The following is a 19,356-nucleotide window of genomic DNA, read 5'->3' as shown; positions in this document are numbered from 1 at the left end:
TTTAGCTATTAAGGATGGAGTGTCCATGTAGCACGGGCTATGGTGAGCCCGTAATTGAGTTTGGTTATACATGATAATCTTTTTCCTGTGATATTTAGGTCTAAGTTTAAAATGGAGGAATGAATTGAATTTGATGAATTGTTTTATGTTCTGACTTGTATTGATACATTTTATTCCCTATTAATAACCCTTTATGTCCAATCATCTACTTGTGAACCTTCATAGGATAGGTTTCTAATTTCAGGAATTAACGTTGTCATCCTACGCTGGACACATTCAAGTGAATTTATATCCATTCAATTGTAAGGCGACCAAAACTGAACTGCATAATCTAAATGGGGCCTAACTAGAGCAAGATATAGCTGAAGAACAACACCATTTGTCTTGTTACTAACGTTTCGATTAATAAATCCAAGTGTCCTTTTTACCTTAATACCAACATTCATGGATTGACCCTTTGGTTTTAAATTCTTACTAATCATAACTCCCAGATCCCTTACGCAATCTTGTAACTATTTTCATCAACTACCCTCAAAAGTTTACATTTATCAGCATTAAATTACTTAGAACTAAATACTGTAGACACTATGTTTTTAATCAGTCTTTCATGTGGCACTGTATTAAAAGCCTTGCTAAAGGCAAGGTGCACAACATCACAAATCTTTCCACTATCTACTGGCTTAACTATGCTGGAATAAAATTATTCCAAATTTGTAAAACCATGTTATCAATCATTTATTTTGCATATCAATCATTTATAAATTAATTTTTCTCAAGATAAAGACGAATAGGATTTAGAGTGTTGATCAGACCACACACTAGAAGGTGAAGGGACGACGACGTTTCGGTCCGTACTGGACCATTCTCAAATCGATAGATTTACAATTATCAGTTCAAGTAACTAAATTCATTGTTAAGCAAATCAAGGTAAAAGAAAGCAATGTATTTTTATTGTTACCTTTATTATTACAAAATGCAATTACAGTAGTATTCAATGTTCAGGTAATCAAGTTGATGGGGAACCAAAACCTAGTTCTAGAACTTTTTACCTTTTATCAAGGTAAAAGAAAGCAATGTATTTTTATTGTTACCTTTATTATTACAAAATGCAATTACAGTAGTATTCAATGTTCAGGTAATCAAGTTGATGGGGAACCAAAACCTAGTTCTAGAACTTGTGGAATAATACCATTTCAGGATCAATGAGGTCGTAGATCTTTCCCAAAGCAGGACTGCTAAGGAGAGAGTCTGAGGAGATCATAGTGATATTCTCTGTCCGTTTAGCGTCGAGTTCCAATAACGCGAAAATCTTGTCAAATTTATCTTCTGAAACCATTATCCTCTTGGGAGGAATGAACTCGTAAGTCTCTTGCTGGTCCGACGTCATGACGGTACGCCCCAGTATTTCATTTACGTCAAAAAATTCGTCAGTAAACTCCCGGCCTTCGAGAGACGCATTATTAACAGAATTAATTAGCTCAATAACAGACAATTGCACGTCTGGGGGCAAAGGCAGGGACAAAACACGGTCTTCGAAGGATCCTCCATCCTTGCGGACGTATCCGTTATTGCGGTTCTCGGGGAAGGCAATGCAGGCAGACAGGAGAAAAACGAGCACAACCAGCTTCATCTTTGCTGCTCAACACTTAGCTGATGTGAGAATAATTATTAATGAAGCTGTTTCACGTATATATACTCCCCTGTACGTGACTTAACGTCCAGGGAGAGGAGTGAGGCGGTTTGAAACACAATTTGGGGGAGAGAAGAAACTCTTGTTACATCGTTTATTGAACTTTTGAACACCGAGTAGTATCTAGCAAGAACAAGATAGCATTAAACCCCCGAATGAAAGACCTACAAATGCCTATTTGCCCATGATAGGCAGACTGAGAAAGACCCCCAGTGGATTCAGCTGAATCCCAGGTTCCATTCATTTTACATGGTATTTTTTTGGGTAATAGGTGGCTCCAATTTTTGTGGAAAATACTAAATTAACAAAACAGATAATACTTATGCAGAAGATTTTGTAGAATTAGTTGACAATTGCTTATCCAAAACACATTAAGGAACTAACGCGGGAAAATGATATTTTAGACTTAGTGTAAACAAACAAAGCGACACAAATTAATGAAATTAAAGTAGGGGCTTGCGAACAGTGATCAAACCTTACATTTGTAAGCATTAAACTGCATCTCCCAAAGTTTTGACTGTCAAACCCTTACTTTGATCGTTTTGAAGATCGTTAAATTGCATTCACCGGAAAGGCGAAGAGTTAGGGGTGGCATGATAGATGTTTACAAGTGGATGAATGGACATAACAAAGGGGATATTAATAGGGTATTAAAAAGCATCAACACAAGACAGAACACGAAACAATGGGTATAATTTGGATAAGTTTAGATTTAGGATAGACTTGGGTAAATACTGATTCGGTAACAGGGTGGTTGATTTGTGGAACCAATTACCGCGTCACGTGGTGGAGGTGGTTTCATGCGTGGGTTGACATGTTTATGAGTGGGATTGGGTGGTTATAGATAAGAGCTACCTCGTATGGGCCAATAGGCCTACTGCAGTTACCTTTATTCTTATGTTCCTATGAAGTGATAATGTTTTAGCGTTTTTATATCCTTCTCGATTTTTGTAACATCGACAAATTTGCAAATATTGCTGCTTGAACCTCAATCTAAATAATTTCTTTATTATGAATACCCGAGGTCTTAAGACAGAGCCTTATCCAACTTTGAATAGTAACCCCAATACATAAGAACATCAGAACAAAGGGAACTGCAGAAGGTCTATTGGCCCATACGAGGCAGCGCCTATTTAGACACCACCCAATTCCATTCACATAAATGTCCAACCCGGGATTAAATTAATAGAGGGACCCCACCTCCACCACATTATGCGGTAATTGGTTCCACAATTCAAAAACTCTGTTACCGTACCAGTATTTATCCAAGCCTTTCCTAAATCTAAACTTATCCAATTTATATCAATTGTTTCGTGTTCTGACTTGTATTCATACATTTTATTCCCTATTAATAACCATTTATGTCCAATCATCTACTTGTGAACCTCTAACATATCACCCCAAACTCTTCGTAATTCTAGTAAAAGCAATTTAATTATCTGTTAATCTCTTCATATGATAGGTTTCTAATTTGGGGAATTAACTTTGTCATCCTGCGCTGGACACATTCAAGTGAATTTATGTCCATTCAATAGTAAGGCGACCAAAACTGAACTGCATAATCTAAATGGGGCTTAACTAGAGCAAAATAAGAACATAAGAACAAAGGTAACTGCAGAAGGCCTATTGGCCCATACGAGGCAGCTCCCATCTATAACCACAAAATCCCACTCATATACATGTCCAACCCGCGCTTGAAACAATCGAGGGACCCCACCTCCACCACGCGACGCGGCAACTGGTTCCACAAATCAACAACCCTGTTAAAGAACCAGTATTTACCCAAGTCTTTCCTAAATCTAAACTTATCCAATTTATACCCATTGTTCCGTGTTCTGTGTTGAGTTGATACTTTTAATACCCTATTAATATCCCCTTTGTTATGTCCATTCATCCACTTGTAAACTTCTATCATTTCACCCCTAACTCTTTGTCTTTCCAATGAATGCAATTTAAGCTTTATTAATCTTTCTTCATATGAAAGACTTCTAATTTGGGGAATTAACTTTGTCATCCTACGCTGGACACGTTCAAGTGAATTTATATCCATTCTATAGTACTGCGAAGAAAACTGAACTGTATAATCTGAATGGGGCCTAACCAGAGCAAGATATAGCTGAAGAACCACACCAGGTGTCTTGTTACTAACGCTTCGATTAATAAATCCCAGTGTCTTATCCGCCTTATTTCAAACATTCATGCATTGATCCTTTTGTTTTAAATTCTTACTAATCATAACTTCCAGATCCCTTTCGCAATCTCAACACCATCTAGCTCGTATCTTGTAACTCTATCATCATTTCCCAGCATCAAAACTCTACATTTATCAGCATTAAACTGTATCTGACAATCTTTTGACTATTCTAAAACCCTATTTAAATCAACTTGAAGTAATAGCAAGTCTCCTTTCGTGCTGATTAACCTACCGATTTTTGTATCATCTGCAAATTTGCAGATGTTGCTACACAAACCTGAATCTAAATCATTTATATATATTAGGAACATAAAAACAAAGCTAACTGCAGAAGGGCTATTGGCCCATACGAGGCAGCTCCTATCTATAACCCCCCAATCCCACTCATATACTTGTCCAACCAACGCTTGAAACAATCGAGGGACCCCACCTCCACCACGTTACGCAGTAATTGGTTCCACAAATCAACAATCCTGTTACTGAACCAGTATTTACCCAAGTCTATCCTAAATCTAAACTTATCCAATTTATACCCATTGTTTCGTGTTCTGTCTTGTGTTGATACTTTTATTACCCTATTATAATCCCCTTTGTTATGTCCATTCACATACTTGTAAACCTCAATCATGTCACCCCTAACTCTTCGCCTTTCCAGTGAATGCTACTTAAGCTTTGGTAATCTTTCTTCATATGAAAGATTTCTAATTTGGGGAATTAACTTAGTCATCCGACGCTGGACACGTTCAAGTGAATTTATATCCATTCTATAATATGGCGACCAAAACTGAACTGCATAATCTAAATGGGGCCTAACTAGAGCAAGATATAGCTTGAGAACCACACCAGGTGTCTTGTTACTAACGCTGCGATTAATAAGTCCAAGTGTCCGATTTGCCTTATTACGAACATTTATGCATTGATCCTTTTATTTTAAATTCTTACTAATCATAGCTCCCAGATCCCTTTCGCAATCCGATTTCGCAATCTCAACACCATCTAGCTCGTATCTTGTAACTCTATCATCATTACCTAGCCTCAGAACTTTACATTTATCAGCATTAAGCTGCATTTGCCAATCCTTTGACCATTTCAAAAACCTATCTAGATCAACTTGAAGTGATAGTGAGTCCTCCTCCTAATTAATATCCCTACCGATTTTCGTATCATCGGCAAATTTGCAAATGTTGCTACTCAAACCTGAATCTAAATCATTTATATATATGATAAACAACAGAGGTCCCAGGACAGAGCCCTGACGTACTCCACTAACAACATTATCCCACCCTGACTTAACCTCATTTATACTAACTCTCTGTTTCCTTTGGAATAGCCATGCCTTAATCCAACTTAATATAGCACCCCCAATACCATGAGCTTCTATTTTTTTAATTAGTCTTTCATGTGGCACTGTATCAAAAGCTTTGCTAAAGTCAAGGTACACAACATCACAATTCTTACCACTATCAACTGCCTCAACTATGCTGGAATAAAAAGTTAGCAAATTTGTTAAACATGAACGGCCATTTGTAAAACCATGTTGCGACTCATTTAATAATTTATGTTTTTCAAGATGGAGACGAATTGTATTTGCAATTATTGATTCAAGTAACTTTCCCACAATAGACGTTAGGCTAATTGGCCAATAGTTTGACGCAAGTGTTCTATCTCCTTTTTTTAAAAATTGGTACCACATTAGCTACCTTCCATGACTCTGGCACTCTGCCTAACTCTATTGATTTATTAAATATGGTAGACAGTGGCTCGGAAAGCTCCTCTTTACATTCTTTAAGCACCCTGACAAACACCTCATCCGGCCCTGGGGATTTGTTTAGTTTTAGTTTTTCTAATTGTTTAATTATCCCTGGTAACTACTAAACTAGTCAACCTGTCCTCATCCCCACCCACATAGACTTGTTCGGCTGAAGGCATATTGTTAAGTTCTTCTTTAGTAAATACAGATATAAAATATTTGTTAAAAATACTATTCATCTCCTTGTCATTATCAGTTATTTGACCTGTCTCAGATTTTAATGGACCTATCCTTTCCCTAGTCTTAGTTCGATATAACTGAGCTGAAAAAAACCCTTTAGGATTTTTTTTTTTTTTTTGAGATATATACAAGAGTTGTTACATTCTTGTACAGCCACTAGTACGCGTAGCGTTTCGGGCAAGTCCCTGAGATACGGTCCCCTACCGCGAAGAATCGTTTTTTCATCCAAGTACACATTTTACTGTTGCGTTAAACAGAGGCTACAGTTAAGGAATTGCGCCCAGTAAATCCTACCCGGCTTTGACTTTGCTTGCTCTGCTATGCGAACTTGATAGTTTCTTTTTGCTTTCCTAATCTCTTTTTTAACATTTCTAACCAGTTGTATGAATTCCTGTTCTAAACTGACTTCCCCATTCTTAATCCTTTTGTACCAAGCTCTCTTTTTACCTATAAGGTTCTTTAAATTATTTGTTATCCACTTTGGGTCATTAGTATTCGATCTATTCAATTTGTATGGTGTACTACGTTCCTATGCTTTGTTTAGAATATTCTTAAATAAGTTATATATTAAATCCACATCGAAATCCCCTTTTACGTCACCTGTCGTTGGGTTCATGTCTCGCTCCAAGACCGGCCCACACCCCATACTCAAGACTTTCCAATCTATTTGACCCCAAAAATTTCTTAGGCTATTAAAATCAGCTTTTCGAAAATCTGGCACTTTAACAGAATTTTCTCCTACAGGTCTATTCCATTCTATGCTAAATCTGATTTCTTTGTGATCACTGTTCCCTAGCTCACTCCCTATTTCGATGTCATTAATTTGTGTTTCCCTGTTATTTAACACTAAATCTAAAATATTATTTTCCCGCGTTGGTTCCTTAATGTGTTGCGTAGGAAAGCAATCGTCAATTAATTCTAGAAAATCTTCTGCTTCACTATTCCCTGTTTTGTTCAACCAGTTTATTCCACTAAAGTTAAAGTTACCCATGACATGAATACTGTTAGATCTAAATGCTCTAGATATTTCATCCCATAGATGCTTTGTTTTCATTCTGTCTAAATTTGGTGGCCTATATATAACTCCTATTATAATATTATTTGCTTTTTCGTTTAATTCTATCCAAATAGTTTCTGTGTGTGGCTCAGTTTTGATTCCCTCTTTGAGGCTACATTTCAAATTGTCCCTAACATATATGGCTACTCCCCCTCCTCGTCTAATATATCTATCTGTGTGAAATAGTTTAAATCCATTTATTTGATATTCAGCTAATAGTTCTCTATTTTCTACATTCAACCACGTTTCGGTAAGTGCAATAATATCTATTTTTCTGTGAAGACAAGAGCATTTAATTCGTTAATTTTATTTCTTAGACTTCTACTGTTAGTGTAATATACCCTAAGTGAATTGTTTTTTGAGGCCCTTTTCTTTCCCTGATCATTTTGCCAATTCTTTTCTCCCACGAACACATACTTTTATTACCTCCTTCCTCCAAATCAATTCCCATACCACTATCTACTAACAATAGTGGTATAATAAACCCAAACAAACACTTCTAACCACTGGTTCCAACGAGTTCGCAACAGCAACAACCCCAGCACTCGATAGATGCACCCCATTACGATAATACATTTCATTTCTTCCATAAAGAAATTGTTCCCAGTTGTCTATGAAAGATATTGCATATGATTTGCAATATCTTTCCAGTCGGCAATTGACACCAAGTGCCCTCGACATCCATCCATTACCCACTCCCTTTCTTTAAAAAATTCCACATATGATCGGGATTCCTCCCTTGCTCCTAACTAATTCACTGGCTGTCCTGAATCTCTGTATTAGTTCCTCACTCCTAACTCGTCCAACATCATTACCCCCTGCAATAATACAAATAATGGGTTTGTTCCCATTTCCCGTCATAATATCATTCATGTTTCCAACAATATCTCCATTTCCAGCGCCCGGATAGCAAACCCTTAATCTGTTCCCCCTATCTCTGGCACAAAACGTTCTGTCTAAATACCTCACCTGGGAATCTCCCACAACCAAAATATCCAAGCCTTTCCTAACTATAAACTTAACCAATTTATACCAATTGTTTCGTTGTTGTTGTTATAGATTCAGCTACTTGGAACAAGTTCCAAGTAGCACGGGCTATGGTGAGCCCGTAACTTACCTGGCAAAGGAGTGGGGCAAGAAGCATGGGCTATGGTTAGCCTCGTGGAAGGGAGATGTCTCCCGTGCACTACTAACATGTTGTTAAAGATTTAGCTATTAAGGATGGAGTGTCCATGTAGCACGGGCTATGGTGAGCCCGTAATTGAGTTTGGTTATACATGATAATCTTTTTCCTGTGATATTTAGGTCTAAGTTTAAAATGGAGGAATGAATTGAATTTGATGAATTGTTTTATGTTCTGACTTGTATTGATACATTTTATTCCCTATTAATAACCCTTTATGTCCAATCATCTACTTGTGAACCTTCATAGGATAGGTTTCTAATTTCGGGAATTAACGGTCATCCTACGCTGGACACATTCAAGTGAATTTATATCCATTCAATAGTAAGGCGACCAAAACTGAACTGCATAATCTAAATGGGGCCTAACTAGAGCAAGATATAGCTGAAGAACAAAACCATTTGTCTTGTTACTAACGTTTCGATTAATAAATCCAAGTGTCCTTTTTACCTTAATACCAACATTCATGGATTGACCCTTTGGTTTTAAATCCTTACTAATCATAACTCCCAGATCCCTTACGTAATCTTGTAACTATTTTCATCAACTACCCTCAAAAGTTTACATTTATCAGCATTAAATTACTTAGAACTAAATACTGTAGACACTATGTTTTTAATCAGTCTTTCATGTGGCACTGTATTAAAAGCCTTGCTAAAGGCAAGGTGCACAACATCACAAATCTTTCCACTATCTACTGGCTTAACTATGCTGGAATAAAATTATTCCAAATTTGTAAAACCATGTTATCAATCATTTATTTTGCTTATCAATCATTTATAAATTTATTTTTCTCAAGATAAAGACGAATAGGATTTAGAGTGTTGATCAGACCACACACTAGAAGATGAAGGGACGACGACGTTTCGGTCCGTACTGGACCATTCTCAAATCGATAGATTTACAATTATCAGTTCAGGTAACTAAATTCATTGTTAAGCAAATCAAGGTAAAAGAAAGCAATGTATTTTTATTGTTACCTTTATTATTACAAAATGCAATTACAGTAGTATTCAATGTTCAGGTAATCAAGTTGATGGGGAACCAAAACCTAGTTCTAGAACTTGTGGAATAATACCATTTCAGGATCAATGAGGTCGTAGATCTTTCCCAAAGCAGGACTGCTAAGGAGAGAGTCTGAGGAGATCATAGTGATATTCTCTGTCCGTTTAGCGTCGAGTTCCAATAACGCGAAAATCTTGTCAAATTTATCTTCTGAAACCATTATCCTCTTGGGAGGAATGAACTCGTAAGTCTCTTGCTGGTCCGACGTCATGACGGTACGCCCCAGTATTTCATTTACGTCAAAAAATTCGTCAGTAAACTCCCGGCCTTCGAGAGACGCATTATTAACAGAATTAATTAGTTCAATAACAGACAATTGCACGTCTGGGGGCAAAGGCAGGGACAAAACACGGTCTTCGAAGGATCCTCCATCCTTGCGGACGTATCCGTTATTGCGGTTCTCGGGGAAGGCAATGCAGGCAGACAGGAGAAAAACGAGCACAACCAGCTTCATCTTTGCTGCTCAACACTTAGCTGATGTGAGAATAATTATTAATGAAGCTGTTTCACGTATATATACTCCCCTGTACGTGACTTAACGTCCAGGGAGAGGAGTGAGGCGGTTTGAAACACAATTTGGGGGAGGGGAGAAGAAACTCTTGTTACATCGTTTATTGAACTTTTGAACACCGAGTAGTATCTAGCAAGAACAAGATAGCATTAAACCCCCGAATGAAAGACCTACAAATGCCTATTTGCCCATGATAGGCAGACTGAGAAAGACCCCCAGTGGATTCAGCTGAATCCCAGGTTCCATTCATTTTACCTGGTATTTTTTTGGGTAATAGGTGGCTCCAATTTTTGTGGAAAATACTAAATTAACAAAACAGATAATACTTATGCAGAAGATTTTGTAGAATTAGTTGACAATTGCTTAACCAAAACACATATTAAGGAACTAACGCGGGAAAATGATATTTTAGACTTAGTGTAAACAAACAAAGCGACACAAATTAATGAAATTAAAGTAGGGGCTTGCGAACAGTGATCAAACCTTACATTTGTAAGCATTAAACTGCATCTCCCAAAGTTTTGACTGTTTCAAACCCTTACTTTGATCGTTTTGAAGATCGTTAAATTGCATTCACCGGAAAGGCGAAGAGTTAGGGGTGGCATGATAGATGTTTACAAGTGGATGAATGGACATAACAAAGGGGATATTAATAGGGTATTAAAAAGCATCAACACAAGACAGAACACGAAACAATGGGTATAATTTGGATAAGTTTAGATTTAGGATAGACTTGGGTAAATACTGATTCGGTAACAGGGTGGTTGATTTGTGGAACCAATTACCGCGTCACGTGGTGGAGGTGGTTTCATGTGTGGGTTGACATGTTTATGAGTGGGATTGGGTGGTTATAGATAAGAGCTACCTCGTATGGGCCAATAGGCCTACTGCAGTTATATTTATTCTTATGTTCCTATGAAGTGATAATGTTTTAGCGTTTTTATATCCTTCTCGATTTTTGTAACATCGACAAATTTGCAAATATTGCTGCTTGAACCTCAATCTAAATAATTTCTTTATTATGAATACCCGAGGTCTTAAGACAGAGCCTTATCCAACTTTGAATAGTACCCCCAATACATAAGAACATCAGAACAAAGGGAACTGCAGAAGGTCTATTGGCCCATACGAGGCAGCGCCTATTTAGACACCACCCAATTCCATTCACATAAATGTCCAACCCGGGATTAAATTAATAGAGGGACCCCACCTCTACCACATTATGCGGTAATTGGTTCCACAATTCAAAAACTCTGTTACCGTACCAGTATTTATCCAAGCCTTTCCTAAATCTAAACTTATCCAATTTATATCAATTGTTTCGTGTTCTGACTTGTATTGATACATTTTATTCCCTATTAATAACCATTTATGTCCAATCATCTACTTGTGAACCTCTAACATGTCACCCCAAACTCTTCGTAATTCTAGTAAAAGCAATTTAATTATCTGTTAATCTCTTCATATGATAGGTTTCTAATTTGGGGAATTAACTTTGTCATCCTGCGCTGGACACATTCAAGTGAATTTATGTCCATTCAATAGTAAGGCGACCAAAACTGAACTGCATAATCTAAATGGGGCTTAACTAGAGCAAAATAAGAACATAAGAACAAAGGTAACTGCAGAAGGCCTATTGGCCCATACGAGGCAGCTCCCATCTATCACCACAAAATCCCACTCATATACATGTCCAACCCGCGCTTGAAACAATCGAGGGACCCCACCTCCACCACGCGACGCGGCAACTGGTTCCACAAATCAACAACCCTGTTAAAGAACCAGTATTTACCCAAGTCTTTCCTAAATCTAAACTTATCCAATTTATACCCATTGTTCCGTGTTCTGTGTTGAGTTGATACTTTTAATACCCTATTAATATCCCTTTTGTTATGTCCATTCATCCACTTGTAAACTTCTATCATTTCACCCCTAACTCTTTGTCTTTCCAATGAATGCAATTTAAGCTTTATTAATCTTTCTTCATATGAAAGACTTCTAATTTGGGGAATTAACTTTGTCATCCTACGCTGGACACGTTCAAGTGAATTTATATCCATTCTATAGTACTGCGAAGAAAACTGAACTGTATAATCTGAATGGGGCCTAACCAGAGCAAGATATAGCTGAAGAACCACACCAGGTGTCTTGTTACTAACGCTTCGATTAATAAATCCCAGTGTCTTATCCGCCTTATTTCAAACATTCATGCATTGATCCTTTTGTTTTAAATTCTTACTAATCATAACTTCCAGATCCCTTTCGCAATCTCAACACCATCTAGCTCGTATCTTGTAACTCTATCATCATTTCCCAGCATCAAAACTCTACATTTATCAGCATTAAACTGTATCTGACAATCTTTTGACTATTCTAAAACCCTATTTAAATCAACTTGAAGTAATAGCAAGTCTTCTTTCGTGCTGATTAACCTACCGATTTTTGTATCATCTGCAAATTTGCAGATGTTGCTACACAAACCTGAATCTAAATCATTTATATATATTAGGAACATAAAAACAAAGCTTACTGCAGAAGGGCTATTGGTCCATACGAGGCAGCTCCTATCTATAACCCCCCAATCCAACTCATATACTTGTCCAACCAACGCTTGAAACAATCGAGGGACCCCACCTCCACCACGTTACGCAGTAATTGGTTCCACAAATCAACAATCCTGTTACTGAACCAGTATTTACCCAAGTCTATCCTAAATCTAAACTTATCCAATTTATACCCATTGTTTCGTGTTCTGTCTTGTGTTGATACTTTTAATACCCTATTATAATCCCCTTTGTTATGTCCATTCACATACTTGTAAACCTCAATCATGTCACCCCTAACTCTTCGCCTTTCCAGTGAATGCTACTTAAGCTTTGGTAATCTTTCTTCATATGAAAGATTTCTAATTTGGGGAATTAACTTAGTCATCCTACGCTGGACACGTTGAAGTGAATTTATATCCATTCTATAATATGGCGACCAAAACTGAACTGCATAATCTAAATGGGGCCTAACTAGAGCAAGATATAGCTTGAGAACCACACCAGGTGTCTTGTTACTAACGCTGCGATTAATAAGTCCAAGTGTCCGATTTGCCTTATTACGAACATTTATGCATTGATCCTTTTATTTTAAATTCTTACTAATCATAGCTCCCAGATCCCTTTCGCAATCCGATTTCGCAATCTCAACACCATCTAGCTCGTATCTTGTAACTCTATCATCATTACCTAGCCTCAGAACTTTACATTTATCAGCATTAAACTGCATTTGCCAATCCTTTGACCATTTCAAAACCCTATCTAGATCAACTTGAAGTGATAGTGAGTCCTCCTCCTAATTAATATCCCTACCGATTTTCGTATCATCGGCAAATTTGCAAATGTTGCTACTCAAACCTGAATCTAAATCATTTATATATATGATAAACAACAGAGGTCCCAGGACAGAGCCCTGACGTACTCCACTAACAACATTATCCCACCCTGACTTAACCTCATTTATACTAACTCTCTGTTTCCTTTGGAATAGCCATGCCTTAATCCAACTTAATATAGCACCCCCAATACCATGAGCTTCTATTTTTTTAATTAGTCTTTCATGTGGCACTGTATCAAAAGCTTTGCTAAAGTCAAGGTACACAACATCACAATTCTTACCACTATCAACTGCCTCAACTATGCTGGAATAAAAAGTTAGCAAATTTGTTAAACATGAACGGCCATTTGTAAAACCATGTTGCGACTCATTTAATAATTTATGTTTTTCAAGATGGAGACGAATTGTATTTGCAATTATTGATTCAAGTAACTTTCCCACAATAGACGTTAGGCTAATTGGCCAATAGTTTGACGCAAGTGATCTATCTCCTTTTTTTAAAAATTGGTACCACATTAGCTACCTTCCATGACTCTGGCACTCTGCCTAACTCTATTGATTTATTAAATATGGTAGACAGTGGCTCGGAAAGCTCCTCTTTACATTCTTTAAGCACCCTGACAAACACTTCATCCGGCCCTGGGGATTTGTTTAGTTTTAGTTTTTCTAATTGTTTAATTACATCATCCCTGGTAACTACTAAACTAGTCAACCTGTCCTCATCCCCACGCACATAGACTTGTTCGGCTGAAGGCATATTGTTAAGTTCTTCTTTAGTAAATACAGATATAAAATATTTGTTAAAAATACTACTCATCTCCTTCTCATTATCCGTTATTTGACCTGTCTCAGATTTTAATGGACCTATCCTTTCCCTAGTCTTAGTTCGATATAACTGAGCTGAAAAAACCCTTTAGGATTTTTTTTTTTTTTGTTTTGAGATATATACAAGAGTTGTTACATTCTTGTACAGCCACTAGTACGCGTAGCGTTTCGGGCAGGTCCCTGAGATACGATCCCCTGCCGCGAAGAATCGTTTTTTCATCCAAGTACACATTTTACTGTTGCGTTAAACAGAGGCTACAGTTAAGGAATTGCGCCCAGTAAATCCTCCCCGGCTTTGACTTTGCTTGCTCTGCGAACTTGATAGTTTCTTTTTGCTTTCCTAATCTCTTTTTTAACATTTCTAACCAGTTGTATGAATTCCTGTTCTAAACTGACTTCCCCATTCTTAATCCTTTTGTACCAAGCTCTCTTTTTACCTATAAGGTTCTTTAAATTATTTGTTATCCACTTTGGGTCATTAGTATTCGATCTATTCAATTTGTATGGTGTACTACGTTCCTGTGCTTTGTTTAGAATATTCTTAAATAAGTTATATATTAAATCCACATCGAAATCCCCTTTTACGTCACCTGTCGTTGGGTTCATGTCTCGCTCCAAGACCGGCCCACACCCCATACTCAAGACTTTCCAATCAATTTGACCCAAAAAATTTCTTAGGCTATTAAAATCAGCTTTTTCGAAAATCTGGCACTTTAACAGAATTTTCTCCTACAGGTCTATTCCATTCTATGCTAAATCTGATTTCTTTGTGATCACTGTTTCCTAGCTCACTCCCTATTTCGATGTCATTAATTTGTGTTTCCCTGTTATTTAACACTAAATCTAAAATATTATTTTCCCGCGTTGGTTCCTTAATGTGTTGCGTAGGAAAGCAATCGTCAATTAATTCTAGAAAATCTTCTGCTTCACTATTCCCTGTTTGGTTCAACCAGTTTATTCCACTAAAGTTAAAGTTACCCATGACATGAATACTGTTAGATCTAGATGCTCTAGATATTTCATCCCATAGATGCTTTGTTTTCATTCTGTCTAAATTTGGTGGCCTATATATAACTCCTATTATATTATTATTTGCTTTTTCGTTTAATTCTATCCAAATAGTTTCTGTGTGTGGCTCAGTTTTGATTCCCTCTTTGAGGCTACATTTCAAATTGTCCCTAACATATATGGCTACTCCCCCTCCTCGTCTAATATATCTATCTGTGTGAAATAGTTTAAATCCATTTATTTGATATTCAGCTAATAGTTCTCTATTTTCTACATTCAACCACGTTTCGGTAAGTGCAATAATATCTATTTTTCTGTGAAGACAAGAGCATTTAATTCGTTAATTTTATTTCTTAGACTTCTACTGTTAGTGTAATATACCCTAAGTGAATTGTTTTTTGAGGCCCTTTTCTTTCCCTGATCATTTTGCCAATTCTTTTCTCCCACGAACACATACTTTTATTACCTCCTTCCTCCAAATCAATTCCCATACCACTATCTACTAACAATAGTGGTATAATAAACCCAAACAAACACTTCTAACCACTGGTTCCAACGAGTTCGCAACAGCAACAACCCCAGCACTCGATAGATGCACCCCATTACGATAATACATTTCATTTCTTCCATAAAAGTGTTCCCAGTTGTCTATGAAAGATATTGCATTTGATTTGCAATATCTTTCCAGTCGGCAATTGACACCAAGTGCCCTCGACATCCATCCATTACCCACTCCCTTTCTTTAAAAAATTCCACATATGATCGGGATTCCTCCCTTGCTCCTAACTAATTCACTGGCTGTCCTGAATCTCTGTATTAGTTCCTCACTCCTAACTCGTCCAACATCATTACCCCCTGCACTAATACAAATAATGGGTTTGTTCCCATTTCCCGTCATAATATCATTCATGTTTCAAACAATATCTCCATTTCCAGCGCCCGGATAGCAAACCCTTAATCTGTTCCCCCTATCTCTGGCACAAAACGTTCTGTCTAAATACCTCACCTGGGAATCTCCCACAACCAAAATATCCAAGCCTTTCCTAACTATAAACTTAACCAATTTATACCAATTGTTTCGTTGTTGTTGTTATAGATTCAGCTACTTGGAACAAGTTCCAAGTAGCACGGGCTATGGTGAGCCCGTAACTTACCTGGCAAAGGAGTGGGGCAAGAAGCATGGGCTATGGTTAGCCTCGTGGAAGGGAGATGTCTCCCGTGCACTACTAACATGTTGTTAAAGATTTAGCTATTAAGGATGGAGTGTCCATGTAGCACGGGCTATGGTGAGCCCGTAATTGAGTTTGGTTATACATGATAATCTTTTTCCTGTGATATTTAGGTCTAAGTTTAAAATGGAGGAATGAATTGAATTTGATAATTTGTTTTATGTTCTGACTTGTATTGATACATTTTATTCCCTATTAATAACCCTTTATGTCCAATCATCTACTTGTGAACCTTCATAGGATAGGTTTCTAATTTCGGGAATTAACGGTCATCCTACGCTGGACACATTCAAGTGAATTTATATCCATTCAATAGTAAGGCGACCAAAACTGAACTGCATAATCTAAATGGGGCCTAACTAGAGCAAGATATAGCTGAAGAACAAAACCATTTGTCTTGTTACTAACGTTTCGATTAATAAATCCAAGTGTCCTTTTTACCTTAATACCAACATTCATGGATTGACCCTTTGGTTTTAAATCCTTACTAATCATAACTCCCAGATCCCTTACGTAATCTTGTAACTATTTTCATCAACTACCCTCAAAAGTTTACATTTATCAGCATTAAATTACTTAGAACTAAATACTGTAGACACTATGTTTTTAATCAGTCTTTCATGTGGCACTGTATTAAAAGCCTTGCTAAAGGCAAGGTGCACAACATCACAAATCTTTCCACTATCTACTGGCTTAACTATGCTGGAATAAAATTATTCCAAATTTGTAAAACCATGTTATCAATCATTTATTTTGCATATCAATCATTTATAAATTTATTTTTCTCAAGATAAAGACGAATGGGATTTAGAGTGTTGATCAGACCACACACTAGAAGGTGAAGGGACGACGACGTTTCGGTCCGTACTGGACCATTCTCAAATCGATAGATTTACAATTATCAGTTCAAGTAACTAAATTCATTGTTAAGCAAATCAAGGTAAAAGAAAGCAATGTATTTTTATTGTTACCTTTATTATTACAAAATGCAATTACAGTAGTATTCAATGTTCAGGTAATCAAGTTGATGGGGAACCAAAACCTAGTTCTAGAACTTGTGGAATAATACCATTTCAGGATCAATGAGGTCGTAGATCTTTCCCAAAGCAGGACTGCTAAGGAGAGAGTCTGAGGAGATCATAGTGATATTCTCTGTCCGTTTAGCGTCGAGTTCCAATAACGCGAAAATCTTGTCAAATTTATCTTCTGAAACCATTATCCTCTTGGGAGGAATGAACTCGTAAGTCTCTTGCTGGTCCGACGTCATGACGGTACGCCCCAGTATTTCATTTACGTCAAAAAATTCGTCAGTAAACTCCCGGCCTTCGAGAGACGCATTATTAACAGAATTAATTAGCTCAATAACAGACAATTGCACGTCTGGGGGCAAAGGCAGGGACAAAACACGGTCTTCGAAGGATCCTCCATCCTTGCGGACGTATCCGTTATTGCGGTTCTCGGGGAAGGCAATGCAGGCAGACAGGAGAAAAACGAGCACAACCAGCTTCATCTTTGCTGCTCAACACTTAGCTGATGTGAGAATAATTATTAATGAAGCTGTTTCACGTATATATACTCCCCTGTACGTGACTTAACGTCCAGGGAGAGGAGTGAGGCGGTTTGAAACACAATTTGGGGGAGGGGAGAAGACTCTTTTTACATCGTTTATTGAACTTTTGAACACCGAGTAGTATCTAGCAAGAACAAGATAGCATTAAACCCCCGAATGAAAGACCTACAAATGCCTATTTGCCCATGATAGGCAGACTGAGAAAGACCCCCAGTGGATTCAGCTGAATCCCAGGTTCCATTCATTTTACCTGGTATTTTTTTGGGTAATAGGTGGCTCCAATTTTTGTGGAAAATACTAAATTAACAAAACAGATAATACTTATGCAGAAGATTTTGTAGAATTAGTTGACAATTGCTTATCCAAAACACATATTAAGGAACTAACGCGGGAAAAAGATATTTTAGACTTAGTGTAAACAAACAAAGTGACACAAATTAATGAAATTAAAGTAGGGGCTTGCGAACAGTGATCAAACCTTACATTTGTAAGCATTAAACTGCATCTCCCAAAGTTTTGACTGTTTCAAACCCTTACTTTGATCGTTTTGAAGATCGTTAAATTGCATTCACCGGAAAGGCGAAGAGTTAGGAATAACATGATAGATGTTTACAAGTGGATGAATGGACATAACAAAGGGGATATTAATAGGGTATTAAAAAGCATCAACACAAGACAGAACACGAAACAATGGGTATAATTTGGATAAGTTTAGATTTAGGATAGACTTGGGTAAATACTGATTCGGTAACAGGGTGGTTGATTTGTGGAACCAATTACAGCGTCACGTGGTGGAGGTGGTTTCATGCGTGGGTTGACATGTTTATGAGTGGGATTGGGTGGTTATAGATAAGAGCTACCTCGTATGGGCCAATAGGCCTACTGCAGTTACCTTTATTCTTATGTTCCTATGAAGTGATAATGTTTTAGCGTGTTTATATCCTCGATTTTTGTAACATCGACAAATTTGCAAATATTGCTGCTTGAACCTCAATCTAAATAATTTCTTTATTATGAATACCCGAGGTCTTAAGATAGAGCCTTATCCAACTTTGAATAGTACCCCCAATACATAAGAACATCAGAACAAAGGGAACTGCAGAAGGTCTATTGGCCCATACGAGGCAGCGCCTATTTAGACACCACCCAATTCCATTCACATAAATGTCCAACCCGGGATTAAATTAATAGAGGGACCCCACCTCAACCACATTATGCGGTAATTGGTTCCACAATTCAAAAACTCTGTTACCGTACCAGTATTTATCCAAGCCTTTCCTAAATCTAAACTTATCCAATTTATACCAATTGTTTCGTGTTCTGACTTGTATTGATACATTTTATTCCCTATTAATAACCATTTATGTCCAATCATCTACTTGTTATATTATCATAGCAATATGGAAGTTGTAGTGAAGGACCTGGTGACTCTAGTGGGAGCCCTGAGGACAGAGTTGGACTCTCTGCGGGAGGAGGTGCGTCAGCTTAAAAAACAACGAGAAGTAACGAAGGAGGAGACCAGTAGTAAAGGGACCTCGTCTTGGAGAGTTGCGAAAGACAGGGGCCTTAAGAAGACTTTGATAAAGCCGCCTTCAAACGCCATAGCAACTTCAAATTCATTTGACGTTTTGGAGGACGAGGGCTGTGGAGAGA

This window comes from Procambarus clarkii, chromosome 29 (assembly GCF_040958095.1).
Source record: "Procambarus clarkii isolate CNS0578487 chromosome 29, FALCON_Pclarkii_2.0, whole genome shotgun sequence".
Classification (NCBI taxonomy): domain Eukaryota; kingdom Metazoa; phylum Arthropoda; class Malacostraca; order Decapoda; family Cambaridae; genus Procambarus; species Procambarus clarkii.
The sequence above is the reverse complement of the archived record's forward strand: the minus strand, read 5'-3'. Positions refer to the sequence as shown.